Source organism: Bubalus kerabau, chromosome 2 (assembly GCF_029407905.1).
Source record: "Bubalus kerabau isolate K-KA32 ecotype Philippines breed swamp buffalo chromosome 2, PCC_UOA_SB_1v2, whole genome shotgun sequence".
In the NCBI taxonomy this organism is placed as follows: Eukaryota; Metazoa; Chordata; class Mammalia; order Artiodactyla; family Bovidae; genus Bubalus; species Bubalus kerabau.
In genome coordinates this window covers 5837905-5861578 of record NC_073625.1, presented here as the reverse complement: position 1 = coordinate 5861578, position 23674 = coordinate 5837905, and the positions used below count along the sequence as shown (strand labels likewise).

At 40.2% G+C, this 23674-nt stretch overlaps 2 long non-coding RNA genes across 2 annotated transcripts in view; one reads left to right on the top strand and one right to left on the bottom strand.

Moving 5' to 3' along the window:
* LOC129644591 (uncharacterized) overlaps positions 1–23674 on the bottom strand; it is a 29361-nt gene that overhangs the window by 1556 nt on the left and 4131 nt on the right. The window contains exon 2 of the long non-coding RNA XR_008710857.1: positions 22964–23042. This is a non-coding gene — a long non-coding RNA (uncharacterized LOC129644591). The remainder of the gene's footprint in view (positions 1–22963; positions 23043–23674) is intronic.
* On the top strand, positions 997–12023 carry LOC129644590 (uncharacterized). Its single transcript, XR_008710856.1, has 3 exons — positions 997–1794; positions 7238–7325; positions 10505–12023. It is a non-coding gene; the product is annotated as an uncharacterized LOC129644590 (long non-coding RNA).

The following is a 23674-nucleotide window of genomic DNA, read 5'->3' as shown; positions in this document are numbered from 1 at the left end:
GACGGGGGAGCCTGGTGGGCTTCCGTCTATGGGGTCGCACAGAGTCGGACACGACTGAAGCAACGCAGCAGCAGCAGCAGCAGGTCCAAAGCCTAGCTGGGCCCTCTGTAATTCAAAGCTGATGTAAAATTCTATTTATCATGTGACCATTATGAGCCCCACTTAGCTTACAATGATAATTTCGGTTTCTAGAAATGAATGTCAGTTCAAAACCAGTGCTTATCTGCTTTGAAAAAGTGAACGAGAAGGCAGTGCTCAGGCAAAGAGCACCCAGACAAGGGGGACAGTAAGTGCAAAGGCCCTAAAGCATAGCACCCAGACCAGGGAGGGGGGGAAGCAAGTGCAAAGGCCCTGGGGCATATCCCATTTGATGTATTTAAGGAATAATCAGGACAGCTTTGAAATCTGGAGCTGAATGAGCAAGGAGAAGGGTAGATCCTTCACCAAGAACCAAATCAGTGGTGTCTGATCTTGGACTCTGACCCTCAGAATTGTGAGAATAGAATAAATAATCTGTTGCTTAAGCCACACAGCCTGTGACATTTGTTATAATGGCCTAACACAGATGTTAAGGAAATACCAAAGGTGAAAGTGAAAGTGAAGTCGCTCAGTCGTGTCTGACTCTTTGCGACCCCATGGACTGTAGTCTACCAGGCTCCTCCCTCCATGGGATTCTCCAGGCAAGAGTACTGGAGTGGGGTGCCATTGCCTTCTCCAGGGGATCTTCCCTACCCAGGGATCAAAATGGGTCTCCCGCATTCCAGGCAGACGTCAATTCCAGGTGACGTAGAGAAGTGGAGAAAAACCTCCCAAAGAAGATGACCTTTAGCCAGTGCTCTTCATCACTTTTGTCTCTTAAGTAAAGTTCTATCCTTTCATGGAAGTTCTGGCTGCGGTTGCTTAATGCAAGTTTGTTGTTCTTCAAAATGGTGACATTCTTACCTATATATTTTTAATTTTTATTTTATACATTCTTTTCATGAACGCACAGAATCCACCCCACATCTGGCTCCATTTATATATTTTCACATCTCTTTTTATTCAATAAACATTGCAGCATCTCTTTAAAGTTCAGTTAATTCAGTGATCACCGAATCCACCTCTTTTATAAAGTAACAGTTATGAGTGTGTTCTTTGGGAGGAAAACTCTCCAAGGATAGACATTCTTATGAAACATATTTTGAGCTGTGTTCATTTTGTTCATTCTTCTGCCTAAAGCCCATTAGCCATGTTAAGTCCTAAGAAGGAAAAAGGGGTCAAGTTCTTTCTGTGAAGAACCTTTACGTTCACCTCCTCAGGTTATGGTCTCCATGGTAGAAGCCACTTCTCCACAACAGCACCCAGATAAAGTCAATCTTACATCACAGGCCATTAAAATACTTTCCCTCCCAGAAACCCAACAGCCTTTTTAGCAAGTTAGAGAAATTGAATAAAGTGAAATAAATTTGTCTCCTGATAAAGAAACAGGAGCTGTTTCTCAAGCGGCTAAATTAAGGCTGCCGCAGCTGCCGTTTACACCACAGTTTTACAGCTTTCGTTGATGGAAATGTGTTTGTTGTTTAGCTTCGTTCTGCTATCTTGTTCCACGGTAAGAAAAGCCACACTGCTTGCAAAACTGAGAAGCTTATTAGAGTCCTGCAGTGTTGGCCTGCTTCGATTTTCACACGGCGGAGCCAACATGAGGCGAAGGATGGAGCTGTGAACAGGAAATGTGAGGCCTCTGCAAGCAGTCACAGCTGGAGGTGGCAGCTGCAGGCAGCTCCTTCCCACCTCAGCATCCTCCTCCTCAAACAGGTAATTTCAGGGTTGATCTTGCCTAGAAAATTGTAGCTAGAGTTGAGGTCGGGGTGATGGATTGGAACTGCACAGGACAGTTAAGAAACTGTTGTGGAAATTGCCAAGAGATTTTTAAATTTAGTTTAATGATTTCAGTTCACTTCAAAGGGTCTTTGCATCATCAGGTGGTTTTAAAATGCCAAGCAGGCCTGCTAGTCAATTGCGTTGAATTGAGAAAAAAGCCACACTCAGTTAATGTGTCTGTTTTTATTCAATTCTTCATGAGGCAACTTTGCCAATATCTTTAACGGGCACACTAAGAAAACCGAGTGCAAAAATCACAGAGGTGCAAAAATCAATTAGAGACATAAGCTTTGGGAAATACAAATTGGAGCAGATGAAAAAATTAGATTAAAATTCCCAGATGTACTAGAGAAAACTACAGATCCTAGGCAAGGAGAGAAGCCAGTGGATAACCAATAAATTAAACTGATAATTAAAAGGAAACATTCCTAAACTAAATTTCAGCTTTTATTGAAAAAAAAAAAAAAGCTCTTTAGAATGTGAATCTGTCCACAGGGGTTAAAACTATGACTCTGGCTGGAGAAAATGTCACAACTGAACATTACATGTTTCCTAATGACACTCATGCTTCCCTGGTGGCCCAGGCGGTAAAGAATATGCCTGCAATGCAGGAGAGCCCAGAGGTTGATCCCTGGCTTGGGAAGATCCCCTGGAGAGGGAATGGCTATCCACTCCAGTATTGTTGCCTGGAGGATCCCATGGACAGAGGAGCCTGGTGGGCTACAGCAGAGTCAAACACAACTGAGTGACTAACACTTTCACTTTCACAATGACACTCATCCATTCCACTGGGTTACAGAAACTCCAAGAGAGCCATATGTTTATGAATGACAGATCTATATTGTTCAACAGAGGAAAACTGCCTTTTCTTTCATTACCTTTGATCAGCTGTTTTAACCTAAGAATGTGAGATTGGTGTAGTTTTCCAAGTGGCAACCTGATTCAGAAGGGAAACTCTGATTCAACCAATACCTGTCTTAACTAATTCTTGCTCATACAGACCCATGGTTTTTCCAGTAGTCATGTGTAGATATGACAGCTGGATCATAAAGAAGGCTGAGCACCGAAGAACTGATGCTTTCAAAATGTGGTGTTGGAGAAGACTCTTGAGAGTCCCTTGGACTGCAAGGAGATCCAATCAGTACATCCTAAAGGAAATCAGTCCTGAATATTCACTGAAAGGACTGATGCTGAAGCTGAAGCTCTAATACTTTGGCCACCTGATGCGAAGAGCAGACTCACTGGAAAAGACCTTGATTAAAGGCAGAAGAAGAGGATGACAGAAGATAAGATGGTTGGGTGGCATCACCGACTCAATGGACATGAGTTTGAGCATACTCCAGGAGATAGTGAAGGACAGGGAAGCCTGGTGTGCTGCAGTCCACGGAGTGTCAATGAGTTGGACACGACTTGGCAACTGAACGACAACAAAGGTCTCCCTGGTAAACATGCTCATTAACAAAACTCTGACAAAGCTTGTGAAATCCTGCATTATTTTTAAAAAGTAACAGGAACAGTTGCAAATTTTCTTTGCTAGAAAATTAGATCATTATCAGATCAGATCAGATCAGTCACTCAGTCGTGTCTGACTCTTTGCGACCCCATGAATCGCAGCACTCCAGGCCTCCCTGTCCCTCACCAACTCCCGGAGTTCACTCAGACTCACGTCCATCAAGTCAGTGATGCCATCCAGCCATCTCATCCTCTGTCGTCCTCTTCTCCTCCTGCCCCCAATCCCTCCCAGCATCAGAGTCTTTTCCAATGAGTCAGCTCTTCACATGAGGTGGCCAAAGTACTGGAGTTTCAGCTTTAGCATCATTCCTTCCAAAGAAATCCCAGGGCCGATCGCCTTCAGAATGGACTGGATCATTATATAAACCCCTAAAGTTCTCTTTGACTCAAACCAGGCTCCTGCCAATTCCTGCTTGCTTGCCTGGGTTCTCCAATCCCTTGTCTCCAGAGCGTGTATATTACACACATGTATTCTGTGGTATTTGTGTTTCATAAGTAGAATCTCATTATACAGACCTTTCTGAATATTTCTCATTAGTCATGGCACATGGAACTTTCCATGCTCATAGAAACAGACCTGCTTCAGTCTTTTTCACCAACACATAGTATTTCTTATGGATTTTACAATGTATTTTGCTGTTCTCCATTGGTAGACCCTTAGGTTTTTTATAGTTATCTGCTTTTATAAAAACTCTTCAATGAGTATCTTTTCATATGTCTCATTGGGCACTCCTCAAATGTTTCTTCCTGAGTACAAACAGACAAGAAAAATGTCTTAAGCTTTTTAATCACTGTGCTAAAATGGCAAGGAATAAAGAATGGCATGTATGCACCTGTTAGAATACAAGAAATGAAACTACAACTTTCCCAAAGAGAATCAGAAAGTGACAGCAGATTGATTTGGAGCAGAGGTGGTGCTGGTGATGAACAGCCTGCCCGCCAATGCAGGAGACATGTGACACAGATGTGACCCCTAGGTCAGGAGGACTCCCTGGAAAAGAGGCATGGCAACCCACTCCAGTATTCCTGCCTGGAGAATCCCATGGACAGAGGAGCCTGGAAAGCTAGGTTGCAAAGAGTCGGGCATGGCTGATGTACACAGAGTTATGATTCTTGATTTCAGATCACAGTCCCAGATCCAAATTGGAAACAGTCCATGTCCATCCATGGGAATGGCAAAATATATAATAAAACACCTAAAGAATGCTATGTAACTGATTTTTTTTAATGAGGCATCTCTAGATATACTAACACAGAGGACTATAACTTTGTGCAACTTTTAAAATGTACTTAACTTTTCCAAGCCTTAGTTTCAACACCACAATGTGGAAATAATTTTTAAATGTATCTACAGCATATAGATACAGATTGTATCTTGTTGTACAGATTAAATGATAGAATAGTGACAAAAGTATATACTTAGCATACCACCTGACACAACATAAATGCTCAATAAATATTAGCTTCCATTATAATTCCTAATGTATCCCAAGATGGCAGAGATATTTTAACAACTCAAGGCCATTTACTAACATCAAAAATCTACAAAACATCTGTTATGTGGAGAAGGTTTCATGCTACCTGATTTGAGGAAAACACACATGAATGAAGCAATCTCTGTCTTCAGGGTCTTGGGAATATTTCTGGTAATATAAATCATGTTCAGACTAACTTGAATAAAAAAGGATTACACAAGTATCATAAGAGAATGTCATATGGACTGCTACTAATTTCACCAGCGAGCACTACCCTTCTTTAAGAAATAGCACCTCCTTTCTTTGGAAGAACTGTTCCTTTTCTAATCCCTGCGTAAATGTGAAGACAGCCAACTATGGATATCAACTGGCCACAGCTGATAGGTCAGGAAATGCATGTGGCTTAGTCACGTGACCCCAGCCTGGCCAATCAGAGACCATCTCACACTAAGAATGAAGGGAAAGGGGAGACCTTCTCTAAGGGTGAAGGCATGAGATGAGAGGCTTGGGTGCTGTTTTCAGGAGTACGGTGATGAGAGTGGAGCCAGAACAAAGAAAGGCAGGATGAGATTAGACTCCCGATTCCAGAGGCCCAGCCTCAACCCTGCCTTTCGGTGATGGCATGGGATATCATTAACTCTATGACAGTAGGGATTCTATGTGTTTTGGGGGGTAGAGGGGAGCATGCTGCATGGCTTGAAGGATCTTAGTTCCCCTCATTGGGAATTGAACCTGGCCCCTCAGCAGTGAAAGCATTGAGTCCTAACCACTGGACCACCAGGGAATTGCCAACATACGTGTTTTTACAGCGCCTGATACAAAGTAGACATACGCTGTATATCTCCCAGATTAATGAATAAGAGGTTGTAATATACCCCTTTTTTTTCTAAGCAAGTTAAAATGTTATTCTTGTGACCAAATCTAGAATTAGTCTTGGGAAAGTGGAATTTTTTACAATCCTACCTCAGAAGGAAAGAGCAAGGGAGGCAAGGAGTAAGGATAGAGACCTCAGATTGTTATCCTGTGCCCCTAGGATGATGGCTCTTCCAGACCAGATCCTGTCAGAGTGCTGTCCAGCACAAACTCAGAGAGATTTTGAGTTTGGGTTATTAAACCCTCTCGTGTAGGATTTAGTCTGGTTTAATAAAACACAAGTCTGGTTATTTTGTCTCCAAGACTGAAGATTTTAGAAACTGGAAATCAAAAGACAATTTGTTGTTTGCCTGCTTCCATCCCTCCTCTACATATTTGTCTTCTTATTTTTCCTTTAATGAACCAACATATAAATAACTGGCCGGCCAGTTAGAAACTGGTGGAAATCTAAGAGGCTGGCATTGAACACATTGTCAATAGGAAACTCACATTAATGAGCTCAGATTGGCAGTGCTTTGATGTAATGTCCAAGGATTGAACAGCCTGCAAACACCCCAGTGGATATGAAACACACAGCTTACTGAGAATCACATTATTATTGAAAAATTGCACAATATAACTCCATGTGCATGACAGCTTGTGACATCAGTATATTAAAACAAAATAAAAGATTGCCTCTCTGACTGTCAGAACTGTGACAGTTTATCCAACTGGCCTAAAAAGATTATTTGAAAGGTATTATATATGTTTTATTCTTTAACATTTATTGACTACCTAACACAGGCTAGGAGCTAATGATAGGAATTGCTGAGCAAAGAAGAAAAATTGGGTACATACCTCAGTCTGCAAACTAGGGCTGTAGCAGATGGCAAAGACATATTCACCAATTGCCATGTGCTTTTGACCAAATGTAAAATTTCAGAGGCAAGCCAAATGTCTCTGAAAATGAGAGACAAAGGAAAACATTTGGACACTGAAATCTACTAAGGAATGACACACATGGGAAACCCCTGAATGTGTGCTGTAAATGCAGACTTGGCGTTGATGATTTTTTTTCTTCAAGTGTGTATGCTTTGACTCAGTTTTTATTATTTGCCAAATAATTCAACATGATGGCCATCTTATCCAGATGGCTATAGCACAGCATCTGTGGTAACTATTACTGGATGTATTCTTCCAAAAGACAACAGTAGAATCATTTCAACATCATCATTTTTGTTCTATGAGAACAGAAAGCATAGTTATGCCACATCGGCTGACTTAGGTCACTGAACACTGAAGTGGATGAGGTCTTAGAAGTCATCTTCTAGACCAGGGCCCCACAGAGTGAGGTCCTGGCACCAGCCGTGGCAGTGCATCCCCTGGGAGTTTGTTATAAATGTACATTCTTGGCCCTATCTCAGACCCACTGAATTTAAAACTTTGGGGTGTGGTTCATCAATCAACAGCCCTCCAGGTGATTTTGGTGAGCATTCAAGTTTGAGAACCACTGATCTAGATGTTTTCTTATTTTACAGATGAACAAACTGATCTCCAGAAGTAAAGCAAGTTGATCAAAAAGAATGACAAGGACTAGAACAGGGTGGAAATCTCACATGGAACAAAGTAAGGTTGCTACTGGAATACTAGAGAACCACACCCTCAGACCTCAGTGTTATTATTATTAATCAGGTTTTATTATTAATCACAGGAATTACTTGACCCACTCAAACTGGAAAATTTGTATGTGTATTTATACATACAGATGGGGCGTCCCTTGTAGCTCATTTGGTAAAGAATCTGCCTGCAATGCAGGAGCCCCAGGTTGGGGCTTCCTGGGTTGGGAAGATCCCCTGGAGAAGGAAATGGCAACCCACTTCAGTATTCTTGCCTGGGAAATCCTAAGGACAGAGGATCCTGGTAGGCTACAGTCCATGGGGTCAAAAGAGTAAGACACGACTTAGTGACTAAACCACCACCACCATACATACAGATATGTGTTGAAGCATAAGGAGACATCAAGAGGTTGTGTAATAACTTATAGCTGGTAACACTGGAAGAACAGGTACCACTCATCAGTCTAAAGGAGAAAAGGGGCAAAGAGAAAAAGCCAAATAGAAAAGGAAGCCTTAAAAAGTGTAGCGACAACACTGTAAGTCAACTGCTCTTCAACAACAGCAAAAAAAAAGCTGAAATAACAAAAGCACTGTACTAGAGATTTCAGCCAATGCAATCAGGAAGGAAAAAGAAATAAAAGATGTCCAGATTGGAAAAGGAAAAAAAGCAAAGTGCAGTGGACTTTACTCATGGGACACAGCCAGCCTGAGGCCACTTCGCAGGGAGGAATCCAAGGGTCAAAAATCTCTGACCTCACTCTCCACCTTCCTCTGATTGTATCAGGGCTTCCTCTGGGGTGAACCAAATTGAAAGCTAGAAGGCAAAGGAGCTTGTGAGTACAATCTATACAGAACACCTCATCTGGTAGAGAGCAAGGTGAGGGAAAGGATGGAGGTGAACTTGCAAGGACATTAGGAGATGCTTGAAACCACAGACAGACAAAAGTGGCCAGCAAGGGACTTCCTTGGTGGTCCAATGGTTAAGACTCCACACTCCCACTGCAGGGGACTCAGGTTCGATCCCTGACTGGGGAGCTAAGATCCCACATAATGAAGAACACCCGTAAGAAAGAAAAAAAAAATGTAGAATGCCAGTGATTTCTAGAAATCACAACAAACACTAGGATTCATCCACCTCTCCTGTGCTCCATCTGCTTTCTTCCAAAGAAGTTATCAAAATAGCCAAACCACTCAGTAGTCAAAAAATCGGTATATTTCATCTCAGTTGGTTAAAAAATCTGCCTGCAATGCGGGAGATGAGGGTTTGATCCCTGAGTTGGAAAGATCCCCTGGAAGAGGGCCTGGTAACCACTCCAGTATTCTTGCCTGTAGAATCCCCATGGACAGAGGTGCCTGGAGGTCTACAGTCCATAGGGTCAGACATGACTCAGCACTTTCTTTATGAATAACAGAATTCCTAGATTTAGCTGGGAATGTGATCATCACACCTGAAAGATAAGTTTCCCAGAGCTATGTGCAGTTGGCTAGACAATGTATCTAGCTTCTAGCCAATGGTACACAAGAATGAGCTATGTCCTTAACTGCAAGGATTGTTCTTAAGGCAACTCTTTCCAGCTGACTCTGAATTCAGGCAAAGTGAATGCATTTTGAGCTGTCTTGGATCATAGTTGGTTTTGAGAAGAAGTGACACACCACGAGGCAACAGGCTAGAAACGGGCTGCACTTCTGACACCAGGGAACACAAGACCAGCCCTACGTTGACTCTCTCTCTAATTTGTAAGTGGGTGAGAGAAAAAATTCTTATATTTTTAAACCAGTTATTTGGTAGTTCTTATCACTTGAATATAATTATAACTAACATAATCTTTATGTTATAACATGGAAAGATCAGCAGCGGTTTGCACTATGAGTTCAACTGTACCATCACCACTCACCTAAATTCATATAAAAAAACCTTAACCCCCAGTAAACTAAAAATAGAATTACCATATGATCCAGCAATCCCACTCCTGGGCATATATCCATAGAAAATTAGAATTCAAAAAGATACATGTACCCCTTTATTAACTGTAGCACTATTTACAATCCAGGACATGGAAGAAACCTCAGTGTCCATAAACAGATGAATGGACAAAGAAGATGTGGTACATCTATACAATGTAATATTACTCAGCCAGAAAAAGGACAGAATTTGTCATTTGCAGCAAAGTAGATGCAACTAGAGATTAGCATACTAAGTGAAGTAAATCAGAAAGAGAAATATGATATCACATATGTGGAATCTAAAAAATGATACAAATGAACTTCTTTACAAAATAGAAACAGATTCATGGACTTCCAAACAAACATATGGTTACCAAAGAGGAAAGGTGGGGGGAGGGATAAATTAGCAGTCTGGGATTAATAAATGCATACTGCTGCTGCTGCTGCTGCTAAGTCACTTCAGTCGTGTCCAACTCTGTGTGACCCCAGAGATGGCAGCCCACCAGGCTCCCCTGTCCCTGGGATTCTCCAGGCAAGAACACTGGAGTGGGTTGCCATTTCCTTCTTCAATGCATGAAAGTAAGAAGTGAAAGTGAAGTTGCTCAGTCGTGTCCGACTCTTAGCATACTATTTATCAAAGAAATAACCTGAAAGAATCCACTGTTTAGCACAGAGAACTCTACCCAACATCCTGTAATAAGCTGTATGGAAAAGAATCTGAAAAAGAATGGAAACGTGTATACGTATAATGTAATCACTATGCTGTACACCTGATACTAACACAACATTGTAAATCAACTGTAAATATAAAATAAAAATTAAATTGAAAACCAAAATAACTTTTTTAAAAACCAAGACCTTACCCCTAATACCTCAGAAGATGAGTGTTTGGAATAGAGCCTTTAAAGGTGTGATTAAGTTGAAAGGAGGCTGTCAGGATGGACCCAAATCCATGCTGACTGGTGTCTTTACAAGCAAGGGAGATGAGGGCACAGACACCAGGGATGCACGCACACAGAGAGGGGCCATGTGAGGACCAGGAAGAAGAAGGGCCAAGGAGAGAGGCCTCAGGAGAAAACAGTCCTTGATCTCAGACGTCAATCCTCCAAAACTTTGAGGAAATAAATCTGTTGTTTAAGGCACCCAGTCTGCAGTATTTTGTTACAGCAGCCCTAGCAAACTAAGCGTGTTATTAGGTTAAAGGAAAAACACCTAAATGCACGGTGGTGTATTTATTATTTACAGGTCATATGCTGAAGTATGAAAATGCATAGACAGAGATCTGGAAATATACAACAAAAGAAAAAGAAGATGACCACAGTTAAAGTTGGGGAGTTACTGCGGCACTGGGAATGGAGGTTGAAGGGGAATTTCACCTCATCTATACAGGAAATGCATTCAAGATGCCATGTAACATTAATATTTTTTAAAATCTCTTTACTTCTTCTCTGGTATTGGCGGGACTTTGCTTCTGCCTCTGCCCATGGTGGTGACATGCAGTGTAAAAAGGCTCTCAGAGCTAATGAGTAGTGTGTTTGGTTCTGGTCATGTTTTCTAGAAGAGAACCATGGTAGCCCAGGCTCCTATGTACTTTGGGTGCATGATCTGCAAAGCTGTGGGAGCCCCATGAGGACTCTTGTCCACAGGGCTGTAGGGTCCTGTTCATATATGTTATGTATTGAGTTGTCTGGGATCAAAAGGAAATATAGGGTAGTGGCATCATAATGGAAAAGAATATAAAAAAGAATGTATGTTTGTGTGTGGCTCAGTCACTGCTGTACAGCAGAAATTAACACAATATTGTAAGTCAACTATAATTCAATGAAAAAGAAAAGAAATATAGTGAAGTGGCAAAGGGTCCAATCATCAGGAATGTGTTGTAATGTGGCTTACAATAGAGAGAGAAAAGGGGGTCTTTCCTGGTGGTCAGGTGGTTACAACTCTGTGCATCCATGGTAGGAGATGTGGGTGCAATCCCTGGTTGGTAGGAGAACTAAGATCCCACAAGTCGCACAGCATGGCCAAAATAAAGAGAGAGAAAGAAAGTCCTTCGGCTGGAAATTAGAGTAAGAATTTTGAATGACAGGTCTTGGACCACCCTAGAAAGGACACATTGTAAAACTGCACATGCAATTCTTTCAGCCAAGGCAGGGGTATAGAGAACAAGCCCTCCTGGGATGGGTGCTTCCCCATGTCCACGTTCCCAGGTTGGAGAGAAGAGAAGAGAAGTGGTCCCTGAAAGAAGAGATATGCGGGATGTGGCATATGGAAATCTACCCTGAGACTTGGTGGCTATTACAGGAATCGCATGGATTTATAATTAGAGCAGCCAATGAATCACAAAGGACACGGTAACATGGCAACCCTTGGAACAATGGGAAGAGGAAATAGGTCACAGCTCTGTCTGGCAGTGGGACAAGGTTATTTCTGAATCCAGCACCTGGGCCCGGCTAAGAGAAGATTACCTTGGAAAGAAAGGATTAGAGGGTATAGGTTTACATGGTTTAGTGTGGGAAGTTTTAATAATAGAGGACATAGCTGTTCCTGTGATAGTTGTGTATTAAAGTGGCAAAGTAATACAAAGGAAAAATGAAACAAGAAAAACAGATGGGGAAAAAAAATCACAAATTGGATCCTTTTTATAAAGCAAAAATTTAAGAGAAGAGTGAGATGTAGATCAGAAAGAGAATGTGAAAAAGGGTATAAGTCTAGCTAAAATAAATGGTGACCTAAATAGGAGGGAAATCTAAGATGGGATATATGCATACAGATAACTGATTCATTTTGCAGTACAGCAGAAACAGCACTGTAAAGCAACCATACTCCAATAAAAATTTTTTTAAATAAAAATAAATAAAAGAAGTGAATTTAAATGACTAAATTTGAAAGAAAATATTATTAAAGTGAGCTAGACCTGGTGGCAGAAAAGAGGCAAAACAAGGAAAGAAAAAGGACATCACCTGAACCACAAGGCAATCACCCAGTGAAGTTAAAGTGCTCCAGGTAGATTCATTTTCCAGCTGTCACTGTGATAGGATCCTCACCTTGTGGAAATGGCGTTGTAATGTAAAACATATCGATAAGAGTCTTTAGGGGCTGGTTCACACGGTTAGCTTTCCTTTGGAGGAAATATGGAAGGGGTTCACGCTACTAGGGAAGGAATGTTGCCAAAATAGGGTGAGAGCCTAACCTGAGTACAAAAATGTCCCCTTACAGCAGGGCTGAGATCTCCCAGGTTCTGCAACTCTCTTGCTTCTGCGGACTCTGGCAGGCACCCGAGTCGAGCAATGCATCCTCTACTGATGTACTCACACTGAGTCTGAATTCTGTTCCAGGCTCAGTGCTAAGAAGGAAAAGTCTCAAAATCAGTAATAGGGCTGAGCCACCAGGGAAGCCCAATTATTTGTATAGCTAATATTTAGCTGAGTGCCCAAGAATTGATGCTTCAGAACTGTGGTGTTGAAGAAGACTCTTGAGAGTCCCTTGGACTGCAAGGAGACTGAATCAGTCAATCCTAAAGGAAATCAGTCCTGAATATTCATTGGAAGGACTGATGCTGAAGCTGAAACTCCAATACTTTGGCCACCTGATGAGAAGAGCTGACTCATTTGAAAAGACCCTGAGGCTGGGAAAGATTGAAGGCGGGAGAAGAAGGGGACAACAGAGGATGAGATGGTTGGATGGCATCACCGACTCAATGGCATGAGTATGAGTAAACTCCGGGAGTTGGTGATGGACAGGGAGGCCTGGCATGCTGCAGTCCATGGGGTCGCAAGGAGTCAGACACAACTGAGCGACTGAACTGAACTGAACCAACATGTTTATCAACTTGCTATTCACCATTGCTATTTGCATCATATACCTTCTTCGGGGTTTAATTTCCTTCTTAGGAAAATACCTCCATTATTAGTTTTTGTCATTTTGCTTGTCTTATTTTGCTTTGCTTCAGGAATCAAATTTATAGGTATGTAAATTTCAATCTTGCCAATCTTTATAGTTTGAATGACAGTTTAGCTTATCATAGAATTCTAGACACATGTTATTCTCCTTCATAACTCAGAAGTTATTTTACAGTCTTACAGCTACATTTCTGATGATGAGTGCTTTGTTCTCAATATGTTTACTAAGATTTCATAGGTTATCTGGCTTAGTGAGAGTTTCTTTTTCAATCTTTGTCTTTGAAGTTTTCCTTTTTCATTATGATATACCTGTGGGTGTGAATTTTTGCTTGTCTGTTTTGCCTATGCAAGAATTCTCATGCTACTTTCTTTTTAAGTTTTTACTTCTACTAGGTATAGTAGATTTACAATGTCTTAATTTCTGCTGTACAGCAAAGTGATTCAGTTATACATACATATGTATCCATTCTTTTTCAGATTCTTTTCCCATATAGGTTATTACAGAGTTTTAAGTAAAGTTCCCTGTGCTATACAGTAAGTCTTATCATTTTTATTTAGGTTCTTTAATCTCAATAGTAACTGAATCTTCCTCAAGTCTGGGAAGTTCTGTCCCAAGGCCTTCAAGTCTGGCCTCTCTAGCATCCTTTCTGTTCTGTCCTGTGTGATTCTCCTGCTGGAATGTCTCATGTTACCTTCACATCTCTAGGCCCTCCTTTGGCTTTTATTTCCCTTCTCGCTGTGTGTCTTCTGAGTGTTTTCCAAGATACATCTTCTGAATCTAGTTTCAGTTCTGTATACTCTTCTATGTAAACTGTACATGAAAGCTATTTCAGGGATGTATATTTAGCATCTCTAAAATAGTCTATTCATTCTTTCCCAAATTTTTTTTTATGTTTTTTATAATAGTTATTCTTTCTTTGGAATGTCTCCTTCATTGTTCTATAGTTCACAATTATTGAGTTGTGAGTTTCGCAGTCTGATTTTCTGATTCTTATGACTTCTAACTTTCAAACATGGAAGTAGAAGTTGATTTCCAAGGGTTCTCCAGAGCCTGGGCTGAGGAGTTTCCCTGTATGTAAGTTTCATGCTTATCTCTACCATTGTCTAAGGGTGTTCTAAATGTCTGATTAGTTTATGAATAAATCACCCAGCTAGGAGTTTTCATGCCACAGAAAAGGCAAATTGGGGTCCCTCATCCACCATGATGAAGGCTTCGTGTCCCATGTCCCTCAAGCTGGGAGCTGCAGACTCCACTGGTCCCCAGCTCACAGACGGCAATCTTCCAACCTAAATGCCTTCAGCTCGAGTCCTTCACTTTCCTTTGAGCATTATCAAACTTCAGTGAGCTCTGGGCATTTTCTTTTCTTTTCTCATTAAAAAAAAAAAAACAATTAACTGGAGGACAAGTGCTTTGCAATGCTGTGTTGACTTCTGCCATACATCAACATGAATCAGCCATAGGTATACGTTTGTCCCCTCCCTCTTGAACCTCCCTCCCACCTCCAACCCTATCCCTCCCCTCTCGGTTGTCACAAAGTACCAGGCTGAGTTCCCTGCATCATACAGCAACTCCCCACTGGCTCTCCGTTCCACATATGGCAGTGTGCACGCTTCCACGCTGCTCTGTCAGTCCCTCCCGCCCTCTCCTTCCCCTGCTGCATCTGCAAGTCTAGTTTCTACGTCTGCATCTCTACTGCTTCCCTGAAAACAGGCTCATCAGTATCATTTTTCTAGATCTCATGTGTATGTGTTACTATACGATATTTGTCTTTCTGTTTCTGACTCACTTCACTCTGTATAACAGTCTCCAGGTTCATCTGTCTCACTAGATCTGACTCAGATTCATTCTTTATTATGGTGCATAACATTCCATTGTGTATATATATATATATATATATATATATATATATACACACACACACACACAACAGCTTCTTTATTTATTCATCAGGCGATGGACATGTAGGAGCTTTTGATATTTTCAAAGCATCCTTTCATCATTATTTACATCAAAACAAAACAAAATGCCATTTTTAATGACTGAGAATATTGTAAAAGGGAAAATTAAATTAAGGGTTTTTAAAAAAAATACAACAAATATTGATTGGAAAGCACACTTTTGACTTCATATTTTTCTAGGGTAAACTGTATCTTTAGAGTGTTTGCACAAAACAGACAGGGTCGGTAGACTGTGGAGCCATGAGACCAACCTTTGGTTTGAGACTCTTTGGATAATGTGGTTTTACAAACTTGCTGGCTTCTCAGGGTTCCCGCTTTCTACCAGCCACATCAGACAGGTAGGGGAAAAGCAACACCAAAAGCAAAGCAGTGGAACAAACACAGATATCCAGCTTCAGAGACCACCGTGAAGAAAATTCCCACAGGAAACTGTATAACACTAACACCACAGTCTTTTTAAGTAACACTTCTTAGTACAAAAAGAGGAGACTTTTGAAAAAGAGACCATCGCTACAGCCATTAGGAAATGGGATTGCTTTAGGCCCAGGCAGCCTGACCCTGGACTTCGGTTCCTAAAGTGCCACTTACTCAGCTGAAACCAGTCTGAGAGGAAAGTATCATTTCCTAGGCTTTGGGAGCTGGAGAATTCTGTAAATTAAGACTTTTCCAAGAGATAGTCTAATAGCTCCATTTTCAAACTGTGCTCTTGCTTGCCCTTGGTCATACAGTAAAATATAGTCTGAACCAGTTCTTGTTAATCAGCCTCAAAAAATCAACTTCCCTTATAACTTCCTCTTTACCCAATATCACTCCCTTATGGGACAGGAGTACCTTTGGGACTTCAGAAGATATTTATTATTTGCAAGGAACAGCAGATAAAATGTAAGCCCATTTTATCTGAGCAAAAACCAGTAATCAGCTTATAGACACCAGAGAAATGTCCACAACCCAGAAATGTGTGTGTTTTGTTGGGCAGCAACTGAGACTTATGTATACCTACGCATGCTCAGTCACATCCGACTCTTTATCAACCCTATGTAGCCCCCCAGGGCTCCTCTGTCCATGGGATTCTCTAGGCAAGAATACTGAGGTGGGTTGCCATGCCCTCCTCCAGAGAGTCTTCCTGGCCCAAGGATAGAACTCACATCTCCTGCATTGCAGGCAGATTCTTTACCCACTGAGACACGGGGGAAGCCCTTTATACCTGTGAGCTGATCTATGTTAAGAATTGAATCTGGAACCACCTTCCTTCCAGTAATTCAACAACTAAATACACTAGTCAGCAAGGTACAGCCTTGCAAGGGGAAACGCTTCACGTTCCTCACCACTCTCCCTCATTTCCTCTTTAACAGGACATTTGAAGATGATTTTAAAGATAATAAGATACATCTCCTTGGAGAAAAAGATTAGGGTTTTCAGCAGGTTCATTGCTAAAGATGCTCACTGAAGCCTATATCTTAAGAGTATTTTCCTCCCTAAGGTAGAGGCTGATCTTAAAAGGACTTTTCAGGAAACCTTCCTATTTTGGACCTGGAACAGGATCTAGCAGTGAGACTGGCTCTCATGCTGGTGGGAAAAAAGGGCTCCACTCTCCATATGCACTTGGGGAAAGTCAATCAGTTATCTGCCAGGCCGAATTATAAATTTGTCAGGGGTTGAGATAAACAATATAACATGAACAATTTGGGCAGTTGCTAAATATTTTGACAATTACCCCTGTTGCCAGCTGAATTTTCACCTCCAGATGTTGTTACTAGACAGTATCATCTGCCCTGAGTTTTATTTTTTATTTTCTGTGGCCAGGATAGTTTTCCAGATGTTTCCTCCACTTTAAAAGTTAGTTGAGGGGAAAAAAAAAAAAAATACAGCCAGGCCCTGAGAAGACTGTTGGCCCAGCAGGAATCTGACCTCCCAGAACACTGATGCTCTACTTTCCTCCTTTCCTAGTAAAGGCAGACAGACAGGCAGCCTCTCTGTCAAAAATGCCATTCTGAGTTCCCAGGAGACAGAGAGAGGGTGGCTCTTGCGGAATTCACATTTTAGTGGGAGAAATATAGATGATCAACAGGTCAACAAATCGATGTCTGACTGCAAAAAGTGTTACGAAGAGAAAAACATAGAGCAATGAGGCACAGTAATCAAGGGATGGAGTTGGATGGCTATTTCAGATATTTTAGATCAAGAAAATCCTCTTCATTCTATTTTGTCATTGAAGTACAGTTGATTTGCAATGTTGTGTTAATTACTGCTATACAGCAAAGTGACACAGGTATACACTCACACACACACACATATATACACATATACATTCTTTATATAAATATATATATATATATATATATCATTCCCCATTATGGTTTATCATAAGATATTGAATATAGTTCTCTGTGCTATACAGGGGGCTTCCCAGGTGGTCCTTGGTAAAGAACCCACCTGCCAATGCAGGAGACATAAGAGATGTGGGTTTGATCTCTAGATTGGGAAAATCCCCGGAGAAGGAAATGTCAACCCACTCCAGTATTCTTGCCTGGAGAATTGGACAGAGGAGCCTGGCAGGCTACAGTCCTGCCAGGAGAACACAACTGAAGCAAATTCCCACACACACACATGCTATACAGCAGGACCTTGTGGTTTACCCATCCTATTTTTAAAAGATTGCATCTGCTAATTCTAACCTCCTAGTACATCCTGCAGAGAAAGCAATGGCACCCCACTCCAGTACTCTTGCCTGGAAAATCCCATGGGCAGAGGAGCCTGGTAGGCTATAGTCCATGGGGTCGCTAAGAGTCAGACACAACTGAGCAACTTCACTTTCACTTTTCACTTTCATTCATTGGAGAAGGAAATGGCAGCCCACTCCAGTGTTCTTGCCTGGAGAATCCCAGGGACGGGGGAGCCTGGTGGGCTGCCGTCTATGGGGTCGCACAAAGTCGGACACGACTGACACGACTCAGCAGCAGCAGCAGCACATCCTTCTCCAACAACCTCTCACTTGGTAGGCACTACTCTGTTCCCTGTGAGTCTGTTTCTGTGTTGTGTGTGTGTGTGTGTGTGTCAGTCGCTCAGTTGTGTCTGACTCTGCAACCCCATGGACTGTAGCCCGCCAGGCTCCTCTGTCTAATAGAGTCTCCAGGCAAGAGTACTGGAGTGGGTTGCCATTGCCTTCTCCATTCTGTGTCATAGACAGGCTCATTTGTGTCATATTTTAGATTCCACATATAAGTGATATCACATGGCATTTGTTTTTCTCTATCTGACCTACTTCACTTAGTATGATAATCTCGAGCTGTATCCATGTTGCTGCTAGATCAAGAAAATCCCCTTATGGAAGGTGACATTTGAGATGAAAATGAAAGATTAGTAGCCAAACTACTTTGAAGACCTTAGAATGTTTTTTATACTTTTTTAATTTTACAACATGATATTTACTCAATCTGTTATAAAGGTATTTCTGTTTTTAAATACTTGCCCATAGCATAATTTCAACATTTTATTTGAAGAGAAAGAAGCACACTAAGAAGTTAAATCTCACCCATATCACAGCACTTACACACAATCCTGCAACAAAGCTCAAGTTCTCCATTTTTCTGTTCGTACCATCTTTCCCATCTCTGTGTTCCTGTGGCTAATTCCCACTACTGCATCAGAGAGGATCACTGGTAACAACCTGACTGATGATTTCATTACTGACTCTTTAGCAATATTCTTATAGTCTCAATTCAAGTATGGTGGATAATTTGCAAAGTGTGAGGAAGTCTCTCTTTTACCCAGACATCATTTTATCTTACTGGTGGAAAAACCAGTACAAGTCCCATTGGCTGAAAAACCCCTCAGTTTCCCCATAACTGTGTGACTGAACTGCAAACATCAAATAACGACTCCCAGAACAACAAAAGGTGACAAATGACTGACCATGAGCTACATGCCCAGCAGTCAACTAAAAATTTTACATGCATTATTTTGTCTTAAAAACTGAAATACAGTTGATTTAGAATGTTCTGTTAATTTCTACTATACAGCAAAGTGATTCCATTATACAAATATATATATATATATTCTTTTTCATATTCTTTTGTATTATGGTTTACTATAGAATATTGAATATAGTTACCTGTGCTATATAATGGAACCTTCTTGTTAATTCATCCTTTATGTAATAGTTTGATCTCCTAATCCCAACCTTATTTAATCTTCACAACACCCCTACTCTACAATGTCAGTGTAAATGTCCCCATTTTGAAAGTGAGGCTTGGAGATTAAACGTATTCCCCAAAGTCACACAGTGAGTGGCAAGCAAAGGTTTATGAGCAGGTCTGGCTGACTCCATCCCCATCCTCCTGAGCCAGGGTTGGCAAACTCCAGCCCAATCCAGCTCTCAACTTGTTTTTATATAGGTCAGAAGTTGAGAATGGGGCTTATATTTTTAAGTAGTAGAAGGGGAAAAAAAGAATAGTCTTTTGTCACACATAAAAGATCACATAGGCCACTGAGCCCGGCCAGCACCGTCCCAGCACCAAGTGGAGGAGATCAAGCCCTAGGCCTTTGGAGTGGGAGCACTGACTCCAAGACCCTAGGCCACCAGAGAACTAACCATAGGGAGTGTCAGATAGTGAGAACTCACACGAGGAAGCCACTGGAATATGAGACCCAGCACCACTGAACCATGAGTAGCACCCTGTGCAGGACGCCTCAGCTCAACAACAAACAAAACAAAAATACAAGCCCAACCATCAGCTGACAGGATTACCCTTCACTCAGCCTTGCCCATCAGAGGAAAAACAAACAAAAACTCAGCACAAATCTCACTCTATAGCTTACACAAACCACTGGACCAACCTTAGGAGGGCAGAAACCAAAAGGAAGAAAGAATTCAGCCTTGAAGCCTGGGAAAAGGAGATCTCAAACACAATACATTAAAAAAATAAATAAATAATGAAAAGGCAGAGAAATGCTACACAAATGAAGGAACAAACTAGAAACACAGAAATCCAAACAAATGAAGAGGAAATAGGCAAACTACCTGAAAAAGAACTCAGAATAAAAATAGTAAAGATGATCAAAACCTTGAAAACAAAATGGAGAAAATGCAAGAATCAATTAACAAAGACCTAGAAGAATTAAACAATAAGCATGCAGAGACAAATAACACAGCTACTGAAATCAAAAATACTCTAGAAGGAATCAATAGCAGAATAGCTGAAGCAGAAGAATGCATCAGTGAGCTGGAAGATAAAATGGTGGAAATAACTTCTGAAGAGCAGAATAAAGTAAAAAGAATGAAAAGAGCTGAGGATTGTTTCAGAGACCTCTGGGGCAATATCAAATGCACTAACATTCCAATTATAAGGGTCCCAGAAGAAGAAGAGAAAGAGAAAGGGTACAAGAAAATTTTTGAAGAGATTATAGTTGAAAATTTCCCCAACATAGAAAAGGAAATAGTCAGTCAATTGCAAGAGGCACAAAGAGTCCCATACAGGATAAAACCCAAGGAGAAACATGCCAAGACACACACTAATCAAACTAACAAAGACTAAACAAAAAAAAAAGAATATTAAAAGCAGCAAGGGAGAAGCAACAAGTAACATACTAGGGAAACCCCATATGCTTAACAACTGATCTTTCAGCAGAAACTCTGCAGGCCAGAAGGGGATGACAGGATATAGTTAAAGTACTAAAAGGAAAAAATCTACAACCAAGATTACTGTACCTGGCAAGGATCTCATTCAAAATTGATGGAAAAATAAAAAGCTTTTCAGACAAGCAAAAGTTTAGAGAATTCAGTACCATCAAACCAGCTTTACAATAAATGTTAAAGGGACTTACATACTCAAGAAATACAGAGAAGAAAAAGATCTACAAAAGCAACCCCAAACAATTAAGAAAATGGCAATAGGAACATATATATCAATAATTACTTTAAATGTAAATGGATTAAATGCTCCAACCAAAAGACACAGACTGACTGAATAGATACAAAAACAAGACCCATATATATGCCGTCTACAAGAAACCCACTTCAGACCTAAAGACACATATAGACTGAAAGTGAGAGGATGCAAAAATATATTCCATGCAAATGGGAAGCAAAAGAAAGCTGGAGTAGCAATCCTCATATCAGAAAAAACAGACATTAAAATAAAGAAGATTACGAGAGATAAGGAAGGACACTACATAATGATCAAGGGATCAATCCAAGAGGAAGACATAACAATTGTAAATATGCACCCAACAGAGAAACACTTTAATACATCAGACAAACACTAACAGACAAAAAAGGAGAAACTGACAGTAACACAATAATAGTAGGAGACTTTAACACCCCACTCACACCAATAGACAGATCATTAAAACAGAAAATTAATAAGGAAACACAAGTCTTAAAGGATATATTAGATGAGATGGATCTTATTGATATCTTCAGGGCATTCCATCCAAATGCAGAAGAATACATCTTCTCAAGTGCATATGGAACATTCTCCAGGATAGACCACATCTTGGGTCACAAATCAAACCTCAGTAAACTTTAGAAAATTGAAATCGTGTCAAGCATCTTCTCTGACCACAAGGCTATGAGATTAGATATCAGTTACAAGAACAAAACTGAAAGAAACACAAACACATGAAGATTAAGCAACACGTTTCTAAATAACCAACAGGTTACTGAAGAGATCAAAAGGGAAATCAAAAAATGTCTAGAAACAAATGACAATGAAAACACAACAACTCAAAACCTATGGGATGCAGAAAAGCAGTTCTAAGTCTATAGCAATACAATCCTACCTCAAGAAACAAGAAAAGCACTGAATAGATAACCTAACTTTATGCCTACAACAACTGGACAAAGAAGAACAAAAAAAAATTAGTAGACAGAAATAAATCATAAAAATCTGAGCAGAAATAAATGAAAAAGAAATGAAAGAAATAATAGTAAAGATTAATAAAACTAAAAGCTGGTTCTTTGAGAAAATAAACAAAATTGACAAACCTTTAGCCAGACTCATCAAGAAAAAAAGAGAGAAGAATCAAATCAACAAAATTAGTAATGAAAAAGGAGAGGTTACAACAGACAATGCAGAAATACAAAGGATTATAAGAGACTATTATGAACAACTATATAGCAATAAAATGGATAAGCTGGAAGAAATGGACAGATTCTTAGAAAAGTTCAATCTTCCAAGACTGAACCAGGAAGAAATAGAAATTATGAACAACTCAATTACAAGCACTGAAATTGAAGCTGTGGTCAAAAATCTCCCAAAAAACAGAAGCCCAGGACCAGATGGCTTCACAGGAGAATTCTATAAAACATTTAGAGAAGAGCTAATGCCTATCCTTCTAAAACTCTTTCAAAAAATTGCAGAACACATGTATACCTGTGGTGGATTCATTTTGATATTTGGCAAAACTAATACAATTATGTAAAGTTTAAAAATAAAATTAAATTAAAAAAATAAAAATAAAAAAATAAAAAAAATTGCAGAGGAAGGAACATTTCCAAACTCATTTTATGAGGCCACCATCACCCTGATACCAAAACCAGACAAAGACAACACAAAATAAGAAAACTACAGGTGATGAACATAGATGCAAAAATCCTCAACAAAATTTTAGCAAACAGAATTCAGCAACACATCAAAAGGCTCATACACCATGATCAAATTGGGTTTATTCCAGGAATGCAAGGATTCTTCAATATATGCAAATCAATCAATGTGATACACCATATTAACAAATTAAAAGATAAAAACCATATGATAATCTCAATAGATGCAAAAAAGCCTTTGACAAAATTCAGCACCCATTTATCATTATAACTCTTCAAAAAATGGGCACAGAAGGAACCTACCTCAACATAGTAAGGAACTCCGCTTGCCTCTCGAGCTGTTCACGGGGTGACAGGCCACTTGTTGAGCTATATTTGGAACCTACAGCAAACATTATTCTCAATGGTGAAAAACTGAAAGCATTCCTCCTAAGATCAGGAACAAAACAAGGGTGTCTACTTTTACCAATATTATTCAACATATTTCTCGATTCCTAGCTACAGCAATCAGAGAAGAAAAAGAAATAAAAGGAATCCAGATCGGAAAAGAAGTAAAGCTCTCACTGTTTGCAGAGGACATGATACTGTACACAGAAAATCCTAAAGACAGTATCAGAAAATTAGTACTAGAGCTATTCAGTGAATTTAGGAAAGTTGCAGGATACAAAACCAACACTGAGAAATTGCTTGCAGTTCTATATACTAACAATGAAAAATCAGAAAGAGAAATTAAGGAATCAATCCCATTCACCATTACAACAAAAAGAATTAAATATCTAGGAATAAACCTACGTAAGGAGACAAAAGAACTGTACATAGAAAATTATAAGACACTGATGAAAGAAACCAAAGATGACAAACAGATGGAGAGATATCCTATGCTCCTGGGTAGGAAGAATCAATATTGTGAAAATGACTATACTACCAAATGCAGCCTGCAGATTCCATGCAATCCATATCAAATTACCAATGGCATTTTTCACAAAGCTAGAACAAAAAATTTCACAATTCATG